This window comes from Pipra filicauda, unplaced genomic scaffold, assembly GCF_003945595.2.
Source record: "Pipra filicauda isolate LSUMZ 115617 unplaced genomic scaffold, ASM394559v2 scaffold26_size5592650_pilon, whole genome shotgun sequence".
NCBI classification, from domain to species: domain Eukaryota; kingdom Metazoa; phylum Chordata; class Aves; order Passeriformes; family Pipridae; genus Pipra; species Pipra filicauda.
This window is the reverse complement of record NW_024104387.1, coordinates 5,513,392-5,526,732: the sequence shown is the minus strand read 5'-3', so window position 1 is coordinate 5,526,732 and position 13,341 is coordinate 5,513,392.

Here is a 13,341-nt window from a genome sequence, read left to right as displayed (position 1 = left end):
CGTGCTGTTGGATGTGATGTGCTGGCAGGGTGAAGCCACTTCTCCCTCACAACTCTTCCCTGCTTTTTTTGTTTTGTCCCCTTGCTCTTGCCTTGCAGCAGGAGATGGGGCAAAGGCCCTACTGTGGTGAGTTCTTGACACTCTCAACAGACACAGCCAGAACAATCACTGCTTTTGAAACAAAAGCAACCACAAGAACAAAAGACCAATGTTAGGAGGCCAATCCCATGTGATTGGTGTCTTTTTATTTCCCCTGGGTAGCAGACAAGGTTGCAGAAGATGTGCCTGACTTGTTTCTAAAGCCACAGCTCCTGGGGAAGGATTTGAAGGCCTACAGAGATATTGCTGAATCTCTATGAGTATTTGACCTTTTGCTTGCTGAATTTGCCAGTATTTAGTGAAAGATGGAATAGAAGTCTGCTGTTCCAGTTGTGTCAGATGTAGAAATGGTTCGAGATTTTTCAACTAAATGGTTTTTCTTTTCAATTAAAGTCTAAACATTTTACACAGCAGAATTAGTTTCAACCACAGAAAAGAAATTCTTATTTTTAACAATGTTTCTGTTGAAATCCACCCCCTACCATCTTGAGTGAAAACCTACTATTATTAGCAATAAAAAACCTGTATTTGTCTCAGTGTTGAAGCAAACCTGGAGGGAAAAAAAAGGCATCAAACCCAAGATTAATGTTTTCAGGTAATTGGAACAGAATGTTTGTCTAAAATTGAACTCTCTCCACGTCAACTTCTATCTTCAAAATGCTTTCAGTTGTCCAATTTTAATAACTCTTGAAAATAGAATCTCAAATTCTTAGATCATGGCTGAAGTTTTGAGCTTTTTCTTATAAACTGGTTCTGGTGTTACAAAAATATGATTAATCATGAGTGAGAAATGGATTTATAATTAGGGAACCTTTACTGTCTTACAGATGTTTCCAGGCTTAGGGCTGTGTGCAGCTGGCAGGCTGCTGGGTGACATCTATCCTTTTCCAAGCAGCTTGCTTTCTCCATTTCACAGTAGACAAGAGTTAACTAGCAAATGTCCTGTTAAATTTGCAAGAATGGGAAGAAGGAAGGAGAAACTCTAGACAGAAATAGCATGATATGCCAGTAACAGTCTTACAAATCAAAAAAAGGCAGGTAGTATGACAGTTAGGAATTTAGAAGGAGTGAGAAAAGTACTCAATGAATCTGTTGGGAATTGTACACATTACCAGCACTTTACATTTTGTACAAACAATTATAGGCATTAGGAAATTTCTGAATTCTGTCAATAAGAAGCACTAAATGATTGCAAAGAATTTTGGTTTTGCTTCATGGCTGGAGGTTCCTTTCTTGTTTTAGTGCATTGTAGTGCTGTTTTATCTCCTTTACACTGGCTTCTTTCTGTTTTAAATTGACCAAAATGTAATAAAAAACACGTGGGTGCTCCCTCCAAATGAAAGCCACAGCATCCAACAGTGATGTTATAAGGCTCTGTCACCAGAATTCAAGGACTGTGTCACTGTAGCTAGAAATCATAGTGGTCAGATTTCCTGTGGGCTGCTACAGTGGGCTGGTGACAGGAAAATGTAACATATGCTGTATTTCACAAGTCCTTATATTTCCAATTCTGCATCAGAGCTTGTTGCCTATTATTTGCTTGTAGTTCACTGTTCAGGCTTGAGGAACATTTTTCTCAATTTATAGCTCTATTAAACTGATAAATCAATCACTTGTGTGAGGGGAGGCAGTTTGCTGACATTTGCTTTGCCAACATACTGCCACCCACAACAGTATTCGCAGCTCCTCAAGGATATGGTAAGAGAGAGGAAGCTTTCCCTGTAACTTAATTTTTAAAGCATAAAACCTGTTTCTGGTGCTCTGAGCAACTTCAATGAGAATATTTTTGAAGAGCTGTCATCTGCCAATCCAGTATTAAACCTGATTTGTTTTTACATTGCTGTTTAGCAGGATAGCTGCACTATAGTTCACGAGGTAAAAGGCATCATTTAAAAAAGGACCACATTAGGCTTTTAAAATTCTAATTACCAGAAGGGGAGCAATCAGACCAAATATTTTGGAGAGCTACACAGAGTATTTTTTGCCAGTGTTTAAATTGTCCAACCACCTCCTCTGTGATTTGTATGTCTTTCTTTGAGTGTATGCTTACTTCTGAAACAAAAATGTGAAGGCAATTCTTTTTAGAATTGGTGCATAAGTTGCTTTACTATATAACCATTGGTTTAAGTAGTGGTAGACTTTTTTTTTTCATCTTAAACCACACAGTAGTGAGGTTACCTGAATCCAATAGGTAGAGTTCACTGTACTGTGCAGGAGAGTTCCAACTTCAAGTTATGAGTTGCAGAGCAACAGTGCCAGTATCTGAGGAGTGCAGAAGAGTGTCTGTGGGAAAGCAAAGTTCTTGTTGGAGCTTGTTTTCTAGCAGTGGACAGTACAGATACAGCAAAGGAAAGGTCCCTTCTTCATATCTGAAACTGAGTAAACACAGTCAGATCCCTTCTTTAACACAAATAATTTTGCATAGTTAAGTAGAAAGAATGGTATACACTGTGCTAAGGCTTGTAGTCTTTTCTTTAGACAATATAGTCAAAATCAGCTTACTAATACATATTTCCTCTTAGATAGGATGATGAATTTATACAAGCTTTATTGAAGTTATTCTTTTGCATGGGTGTAATTGATGGGAGAACTGGCTGAGTGTCTTGAAAGAGAGAATGTAAAAACACAAAATGAAGAAGCATGTACTCCGTCAACAAGATTCCTCCTATAAATAAGTTTGTGCTAATGTTATTTTTCATCATTTATCATAATGTCAGGATGAATCCTTTCATGCCTACGTAAGATTTAAATAAAATTAGTAAGAACTTTTGCATAACTTCTGCAGTAACACTGAAGGGAACAAATGGATGTAATAATTATTTTCCTGTGATTGGAGTGAGAAACTTCATTGTTGGTCTTTTATTTGCATTTGACATATGATTGTCTTCTCTAATGTTTTCCTGTGCCATTCTCCTGGTGTTCTGCTTTGGACAAATCTGCATCTTTAGGTAAGTGCTGTTTTCAGCAGTGCAATTAGGATATTGCAGAGGGCAAGCAGGAACATTTCCTGGTCTCCTGGTAGGTTGGGTTGTGCCAGTATTGTAGGTTATAAAGCACGTGAGACTGCTTGGAGCAGTGACTGCAGTGTCCTTGTCTAGGCATCCATTCAAAACATTGGGATGGTGCCTGTTTGTTCTTTGTATTATAAAAGTAGATTCTAACAAAATTTAGCTTGTTCAAGATGTATTCTGTATGTCCACACTGATGGATGAGACAAGACTGAAGAGAAGAAAAAAACCCTCAAAAAGGAAAATTCAAGTCTGAGTGCAATAAAGCGATGTTTTGTACTCCTATGCTTGTTAACAAGCCTTGCTTGACTTTCAGATCCAATTTGGTCTTGTAGTCCTTGTTTACAGAAAAACTTTCAGATGGCAGTGAGATTCTTGGTGCTTTTGAAAATCAGGAGCATAAATAAACGTTGTCTAAGTTAGAGTAAGCCAGCTATGAGCAATCTAAGAGCTTGTACTGTGTCATAATATTCTGAAGTATTATTCTAAAGCTCAGGAAGAGCTATGGGTGTCATCTGTGTGGACTTCTGTAAGGGCTTTGGCACAGTCCCTCCATGATATCCTTTTCTCTAAATTGGAGAGATATGGATTTGATGGGTGGACTGTTATGTTGGGTGAGGAATTGGTTGGTTGAATGCATCCAGAGGGGAGTGGTCAGTGATTCAATGTCCAGATCAGTGGAGGTCAGTGACAAGAGGTGTCTGTGCTGGAACCAGTGCTGTTAAATATCTTCATCAATGACATAGTGGGATCAAGTGCACCCTCAGCAAGTTTGTAGACTACACCGAGCTGAGTGGTGCAGTTGAACTGCCTGAGGGATGGGATGCCATTTGGAGGGGCCTGGACAAGATCTTCAGCACAGGAAAGACATGGAGTAGGTCCAGAGGAAGGCCACAAGGACTGGAGCATGTCTCCTATGAGGAAAGGCTGAGAGAGCTGGGCTTGTTCAGCCTGGAGCAGAGAAGTTTCTTGGTAAACCTTTTTACAGCTTTCAGTACTTGCAGGGTGCTCATAAGAACAATAGGGACAGACTTTTCACTAGGGCCTATAGCAACATGATGAGGGAAATTTTGAACAGTGAGGGTGGGGAAACACTGGCACAGGTTGCCTAGAGAGGTGGTGGATGCCCCTTCCCTGTAAACACTCAAGGCCAAGTTGGGCAGGGCTCTGAGCAACCTGGTCTAGTTGAAGACATTCCTGCTCGTTTCAGGAGGCTTGGACTAGCTGAGCTTTAAAGGTCCCTTCCAACCCAGACTATTCTACAATTCAATGATTATGAATTCTGAATGTCTCATTTCACTACATCAAAATGCATCTTTAGAGAGAGTTGTTTTTAAACCCCCTTGTGTTCTGCCTCCTTCACTCAGCTGCTCTGTTACTGTCTGTCCTAAACTGACTCTCTGTGCACTGTGAATTATATAATTGTTCCTTTTCACTGAATATCAAACATAAGAAACCCTATTCTACTATTTTTTTAAAAATCTGCCGGGTTCTCATGTGCATTTGCAACCACATCAAGGACATCACCAGTGAAAAACTGTCAGCAGACCATGGTGTGTGAAGACCTGTATGAGCTGCATCTTTTGACATCTATTCTGCAGTTAAAAGAAAATCTTTTACTTTCCTGACATTACCAGAGATACCGTTTCCACAGGTGGGAACTTAACACTGTCCAATAACAAGTCCTCAATTTATATATTATTTGCTCTGATGAAATATCTAGGCACTGGTGACCCACCTCTTTCATGTAACCTCCAGGGCTGAAAGAATTTAGGCTCGACTACTTCATTTCTGCTGCTGTGTTTGTGCTGGCCTGAGCTTTTGTGCTTTCCATAGCAGCTGTGCAGAGTAATTAACAACTTGAAAAATAAGTTGAGAAATTTGGATGTTCATTTGGCTTGAGCTCACCTCCCAGGCTTGTGAATACTGGAGGTTACACAGAGAAGGTGATAGGATCGAGTGGCTGAGCTCAAGGCAAAAGGCCTTGATGGGATCTTGCTTGTGGAAATTGTGTCTTGGTGACAGGAAAAATATGATGTTTGTCTGGGCAAAGAAAGATACTGGAAAGAAATATGTGAAACTGCCCCGCATACTGAATATCAATGCTTCTTTGTGTCACTCAGAGTTTTGGGACAGAGAGGATGCAAACCATGCTTGGATTTTGAGGGATATGCAAGAGCTCTGAATCTGGATAGACAGACTTAATTTGGAGAGAGCAAGAGTTGCTTATTGAGGATAAAATGGATGTTGCAGAAGGACTGAAAGCTTCACCAAAACTTTCAGCTTATTAAAGTCTAAGACATTAATTTCATTCTTTGAATCAATATATATATCTCCCAGAAAATTCTTCCTTTATGATGTATGGGTGTGATGTTAAAGTCAAAGCACACATGCTGTCTGCAGGCCATACAGAGGGAAGAGATGACAGACTCACCAAGCCACTTGTTTTATTAAATGTGTGGTGCCTGAAGGGAAGGGGCCCACATTGTGGTTATTTTAATTTTTATGGATCAGTAAGTATGTTTCCCTGTTGCACAACAAGCACTTCAAAACCAGTCAGTCTTCCTGCACTGCAGGCTTCATATTCCCCATTGCTTAACACACCCAGCACTGCTGGCAGTTACCACCCTGGAAAAAGCCACTTTTCACATACTTGGTCAGATTGCAGCTCATATGTGGATTAAAGCACACATAATCCCTTAAACACCCAAAGAACTTTCTTGTAAAACTTTTTAAAACTATCCTTGGCCCACAAATGCAGACTGTGGCATTAAGACAGAGGGTTGTTTTCAAAGTTATAAATATCTTAGTTCTTATTGCTGTCACGGAATCTGTGGCATAATCCTACGAGGAGTAATGTGCTTGTCATGCCAGACAGTACAATTAATGTTTTGTTTACCCTTTCCCCATTTTGATTCTCAGTTTGTATCAATGCCAGCTCGAGGAGTGATGGAGGCTTTTTGACATTTCTCTGACATGAAGTTGAGACCGCTCTCTCTCACCTGTCTCAGAACACTTTCTGCAGCTCTGACTTACCTGTTTTCACTTATTGTGTCTGACTGCTATGGAAATCCTTTTTATGTTGCAGCACATACTCTAAACCACAGATTGTACAGATTTGGATCATGAATTTATTCATTCCTTGTCTTCATCTAGCCCATGAAAGTCACCATGTGACTGAGCAGCTCTGGGAAGTGACTGGACACTTTCAAATGGTACCTTCCTGTTGAGTAGGATGATTTTTACCACCCACCTTTCACATTGTAAATATGTAACTGTGTACAGTTTGGTGAATAACTCCACAAGTCAAAATAAAGAGACCCACCAGGTGACCCGCCTGGTCGATGAGGGGATGGCTGTGGATGTGTCTACCTGGACTTCAGCAAGGCCTTTGATACTGTCTCCCACACTTTCTCCTGAAAAAGCTGCAGCCCACGGCTTGGACAGGGGCACTCTGTGCTGGGTTAGGAACTGGCTGGAGGGCCGGGCCCAGAGAGTGGTGGTGAACGGGGCTGCATCCAGTTGGCAGCTGGTCACTAGTGGTGTCCCCCAGGGGTCAGTGTTGGGCCCAGTTCTGTTTAATATCTTTATTGATGATTTAGATGAGGGGATTGAGTCCACCATCAGCAAATTTGCAGATGACACCAAGTTGGGGGGAGTGTCCATCAGCTGGAAGGCAGGAGGGCTTTGCAGAGGGACCTGGATAGGTTGGAGAGTCGGGCTGATTCCAACGGGATGAGGTTCAACGGGGCCAAGTGCCGGGTCCTGCACTTTGGCCACAACAACCCCATGCAGCACTACAGGCTGGGCACAGAGTGGCTGGAGAGCAGCCAGGCAGAGATGGACCTGGGAGTTTGGATTGACAGGAAGCTGAACATGAGCCAGTAGTGTGCCCAGGTGGCCAAGAAGGCCAATGGCATCCTGGCCTGGATCAGGAACATTGTGGCCAGCAGGAGCAGGGAAGTGATTCTTCCCCTGTACTCAGGGCTGGTGAGGCCACACCTGGAGTGCTGTGTCCAGTTCTGGGCCCCTCAGTTCAGGAAGGACATGGAGGTGCTGGAGCAGATCCAGAGGAGGGCAACTAGGCTGGTGAAGGGACTCAAGCACAAGTCCTATGAGGAGAGGCTGAGGGAGCTGGGGCTGTTCAGCCTGGAGAATAGGAGGCTCAGGGGAGACCTCATCACTCTCTACAACTCCCTGAAAGGAGGTTTGTAGCCAGGTGGGGGTTGGTCTCTTTTCCCAGGCAACTATCAGCAAGGCAAGAGGGCATGGTCTCAAGTTGTGCCAGGGGAGGTTTAGGTTAGATATTAGAAAGAATTTCTTTACAGAGAGGGTGGTCAGACATTGAAATAGGCTGCCCAGGGAAGCGGTGGATTCTCCGTCCCTGGAGATTTTTAAAAAGAGATTGGATGTGGCACTTAGTGCCAGGTCTAGTAATCACAGCGGTAGTGGATCAAGGGTTGGACTTGATGATCTCAGAGGTCCCTTCCAACCCAGCTGATTCTATGATTCTAGGAAAATGAAGCGAAGCAAAATAACTTGGCTATTCCAGTCATGAGAGTGGTAATTCTTTCAAGAGGTACCGAGATGGGACTTTGTTTTCAAGTTGAACTGCTGTTGGCTGCAAGTCATTACTGCTTATGGTATGCCTTTGTATGGATGCTGTACCTCTAACAGTCCTCCCTCTGCTGAAAGTGCTGTGATCTCAACATTTAGGGTCCAAATGAAAATGCAGATGTGCAGTAGGTTAAAATGTATCTGCTCTGCTCTTAAGGAACCATTTCTGCCATGGGGTAATATTTTTTTCTTTCCCTCCCTCTTCTTTCTTTTTCTTCCTTTTCTTTCTTTTTTCTTTTGTAATTTTTTTTAAATATTAGCCAACTAACCTGAACTTATCCTTCTACACACATACTGGAGTGTGGTTGGCACCCTGTAAGGTGAAGCTGAAGTACCAGTGGATATATTTTTTGCTTGCTATTTATCTGAACTTTGCAAACAGGCACTAGTGTTTAACACCCTATTATTCCCCAGCTTCTGGATGCTGACCCATATCCTTTTCTCCCTCTCTGAATCATTATCTGTAACAGCTTGGCATGAATGAGGCTTCATGAAACTCATTACAATCCCTTTTCCCTGTTGGAATTTCTCCTGGGCATGATGGAAATAAATTAATAGAGTTGTATGGCAGAATCTTGCACTACAGTGTTGATACTGTTATTGTCTGGATAAATAGGATGCTTGAGCTGCCTGCTAATAATCTGGCAGCTGCCTGGTAATAACCTTTCATAAAATTAAAATGTTTTAGAAATTCTCTGCTCTAGTAGCAGACTAGTCTGTAATAGATGGGAAGTTTTAAAAATGATGATGATCCGTTGTTCATGAATAGAAATTAACATAATATTCAGATAGAAATTATTTTGATTAGATACCGGGATAAGAGATTTACATACATTCGGAACCTGGGAACATTTCAGAAGGCAAGGAACAGGAAGGAAGGGTTGAAACCCCGGTTAGAAAAAAGCCAGGCTGATGGCCCTGAAAGCATAAAAAAGTGCTATAAAATGTGAGGAAGCTGACTGATGTAGAGGAGCACAGATGTCAGATGGCTGTGATCCCCCAAAATGCCCACTGAACTAATGTTCAGTGCATGTCAGAAAAGGCTGCAAAGAAAGCAGCACAAGTGCAATGAGTAGGGAGAGCAAATCAGGCTCCTTCCTATGTCAGTTGACAATGTGTCCAAAACAGTTGGCAGCAGACCAAAGGCAAAACTTGCCAGTGCTAGAAGCCTGGAAAATGAGGTGGGAGAACTGGGATGCTTGGTTTCGTATGATGGGCCTGGCAGAGAGGCAGCTCAGAGACCTTGCAGAAAGAGAGGAATCACTGGATGTCGTGTTCCCAGCCTATCAACTTCACAAAAATTGACAGAATAGAATGTGCGTGCAGAGAGCATTGGTTTTGGAGTCTAAAATGAAGTGTAACAAAATGAAACTATTGTTGAAAAAGAAAAAAACAGTATGAAATCCCTGTGGTTGGAAGTACTACACTGTAATAATAAAATTATAATGTTAGCATTGTATGATTATCTCCACCCTCAGTCAGGATACAGAAAAAGGAAAGAGTTAGAGAACCTGAAAATTCAGGACAGGTAGTTTATACTGGGATGTTTCAGCCACCAACAGAATTAATGCCTCATCATATATGACAGGATATAGAAATATATTTTTTTGGAGCTGCTTTCCAGAACAACTAGTCTGCAGTCCCAGAAAAGATCTGTCCCTGCTTGCTTTGGTCCTGAATAGTGAGCAGGACCAGTTCAAGAAGTATGTGGGAGAGCTGATCTGTAATAGCAGTTGCAACATGATTTGGTTTAACACTGCAGCAGGAGAGACTAAGCAAAATAAATCCAGGACACAAATGTTCAATTTAAAGAAAGGGAACTGCATACTAATAAGGGAAGTGTTTAAAGGGAAGAGAAAGGATCAAGGGAGGAGCAGGCTAAAAAGCAAGAAGCCTAGAGGTAGCCTAGCCACTTTTCAGAAATACTGTATTAGCATTCAAGACAAACTCTGCTGAAACTTGAATAGAAATCGGAGTGTCCAGCAAAAAACCTACAGGACTAAATAGAAAATTAGGGTGATTTTCATGTAGGAAGGACTGGCATTTGTAACAGAAATTCTGTCCTCCAGAATAGAGCTGGAAATTCCTTATGGCAGATCAAATGTAACCAGGAAATTAAGAAGGTTAAGAGAGAGTTTTAGGAGCACCTTGGATAGGATGAGGGAAAAAACAATTAAAAAAAAAAGAAGTTATTTTGGTATGAGAAAAGCAAAAGTTTGTCCTGTCCACAGAAATGGCTCTAGAAAGGATGCTTGAAATGATAAACCATGAGTCTGACTGCCATCCTTCAAAAGATGATAAACTTGGTAATGAAGATTAAGGTTACTGAACAGGTAGAGAAACTGTTGGGAAAAAAAGATCTCCACCATAACTGGTGAAACATGAGAAATAAGAGAAATCTGGGTTTTGCAGCCACCCTTTCAGTTATCTGAGTTGGCCCAAGGTTCCTGTGGTCACTATACCAGGTACTTGCACCTGCTGTACCGTCTCACCCATGACGACTTTTGTCCGTCTTGTTTTCATTAATCTAAAGCAAGAAGAAAAATCTGTGTTTTCAGGAGTCCGTAGGGAATCAAATTACAATGTTTCTCTAGGGAGAAGGTCAAATAAGAAGGGAATAAATAGCAGGGCATCTGTAAAGACATAGGGCGTGTGTGGTGTTGGCGAGGAAGGACTGGGTGGTCGAAGACACAGAGGGTAAAGGAATTTTAGTGAATGTATCCCATACATAGGAGGCAGCAGAGCAGCTGGAAGGGTGGATGGAGACAGAACCATGAGTGTGTGAAATATCTGTGGCAAGTGCAGGAGCAAGGAGCGTGTGTAATATATGAAGGAAAACAATTCCTTGAGTGGGTATTTTCAGTGTAGGGTTGTTGTGACTGTCCTGCCAACACACAGTTGACCTCCTTGGCTCTCAGGTGCAGACCCATGCCTGCTTCCTTCCCAGATGTTTTAACTCTAGATTTTTGTCTGTTGCTATTGAATCCATGCAGGAAGCACAGATGATGGGCAAAAGGGATGGTGAACATAAAGCAGAGAGGGAAGGTGGCTTCTAATGTATGAACAGTAAGAACTCTGTCTTCTTAGATCTTGGGTTTTGCCTGCTTTGGACTTGGAAATAACCTTTCTCAACACTGAGATGCTCTTTAAGAGAGAACATTTTTACATTTGTAGCTGCAGAGGCTGCTGTGGTAACTAAATATACAGCAAGGTCATAAGGTCTAAATGGAGCTCAGAATCTCAGTAAAGAAGATAAATTTAAAGGAAGCATAATTGCACAGTGTTTGGACAAATAAACCAAATATTACACTGCAGTTATTAGGGAATCATCAAAGCTAGTATCTCTGGTATTCTAAAATGGGCTCTTCAAATAGCACAGTTATCCCTCGGGGGAGGGTTAAACAGCAAATTCACTTGTGACTAAGACCACAGACCCACCAAGGAAGCATGTATGTTTTTCAATTGTCTGAATTATCATTCTTATCTAAATGGATCTATTGATCATTAATGATCTAGAAACCCCTAAGGCATGACAGGCAACTGAGGGTAAATCCAATAAGCTTTCTACCACTGCTGAATACCAAGAAGTGAAAATACTGCTGTTGTGTCCTTATAGCACATCTGAGAAACACTGCATGAATTAATAAACAGGATTTTCTGGATGCTACAGGCTGACCTTCGGTTCTCTTAGCTTATACAGAGATCTAATCAGTACAACCTTCTGTTCAAACAGTACCTATTTTCAAACAATATACTATAAATTAGAATTACCTTTATTAAGATAATGGAGTGCATAACACCTACAAAAATACTAAATTTTATTTAGGGCCTTACAGATATCTTTACCATGAACACAGCATTCCAAACACTACTCTTTTTATTATTACTTAAAGCAAACTCAAATGTTTTTTAGAAATTGGTATGTTCACTTATGTGAAATAAAGACATTTGCCAATGCAGACGTGGTTGAATGTCTTAGTTATTTTCCATGTCTTACTGAGTTAAAAATCCTGGTTTGTAACCAGGGATACATGTGACAATGAATGGGATAAGAAAAGCCTAATTCGATTCTTCCATCAGAAGTCACCAAAGATTGTCATTTTCTATTGGCTTTCAGACATTTAAGCACGTTTGTTTATTTAGAAGTAAAAAGTTCCTGGTTTAGGAAACTGCATGAATGAGAGGATCTCTTAGATTTACCAGTAGAACTGGTATTATGTCACAGGCTGTGATATCAGTAAGGTTGGTTAAGGGCACCTGGGGCTAGTCACTCAAGACCTGATTCAGACAGGGCCTTATCTACTGTCTGGTGTCTATCCAGTAACTTTTAAAGTGATTTAGACCAATAAAACAGTCTAGTTCTAGAGTTTCTCTTCTGGATAGTCTCACCACTTTCACCAGAAATGCTCCTGCATGAAACCACTTTAATTTAAGCATGCTAATTTTGATCTCCTCCTTAAATAATGCTCAGTGTCAACAGCATCAAAGTTGATGCATGGTCCCAGAGTTCAAGGGATAAAACTTCCAGAAGATTTCGTACTCCTTGTAATAACCAGGCCTGGGGCCAAGAGCCCGTCAGCCCCGTCCGTGTCAGTGCAGCCCAGAAGACGTTTCTCAGCCTCGTCCGGCGCTGCAGGCAGGACAGCGTGTCAGCTCTGATTAGCTGTGCTGGGAGTCAAGTGCTTTAGCGTGGACATGGTGCTGATCTAACCTGCTTTTGGTACCCAAATTACTCCCTCCTCTGATGTGGACAGCACGAGCTGTCTTTGCTGCAGATTACTGGAATTAACTCTGCTCCGTTGCGTGGTACAGACGTGCGCTCTCTGCTGTGAAATCATTTGTATGGGAGAGGGGAAGGAGGAAGATTCATACCCACTAAAGTCCAATATTGCTCCTTCAAAGCATTAATGAAAGAGTGTGTGCTGAGTACAGCACTGCCTTTTGCCCAGTGAACAAATAAGAACAATGTCAAATAGTGGATAGCAGTTCAATAAGAGAGCAATAAATCTGTCTTAATTCTGAACAAGGCAGGGCTCATGTAGAGGAAACAGTGCATCTGCACTTAGTAAAGATTTATATCATAAAGAATATGTACAGTTTTAATCCTGGTATTTCTTAATTCATTAATTCTTGGCTATACTTTTCGTGTCCTTGGAAGTTATTTTTATAAGCAATATATAAACATATTTAAGAAATTCTACCTTAATGATACTGTGTTTTTAATAAGGTTTTAACTTTTTTTCCATTTTTGAATGGTAATTTGCATGTTTTTTCTTGTACTCAGGTGCATATGTATGTTTATAATGTATGGAATAACAAATCAAATAAAGCTTCCAGTGGAGTTTTTGCATAAAGCTGTGTTTGGCTTGGGTTGCTTATTATTTTGCCCAATTAAACAGTGCTTTTCAGGATCTTATGCCCCAAATAAACTTACCAGATACCTTTTAAACAACAGACTAGAAAGAAGACCTAATCCTGTGACTACAAAGCAACCATGTTTTATTAAGCTAACCTGCTATTGAGTGTAATAGAAGAGTTTAAAAATCTGTCAGGAATGAAACAAAGCAGAGAAAGGGAACAGGTAATATGGCACAAGGAGCAAGTAAGACTTGATGCC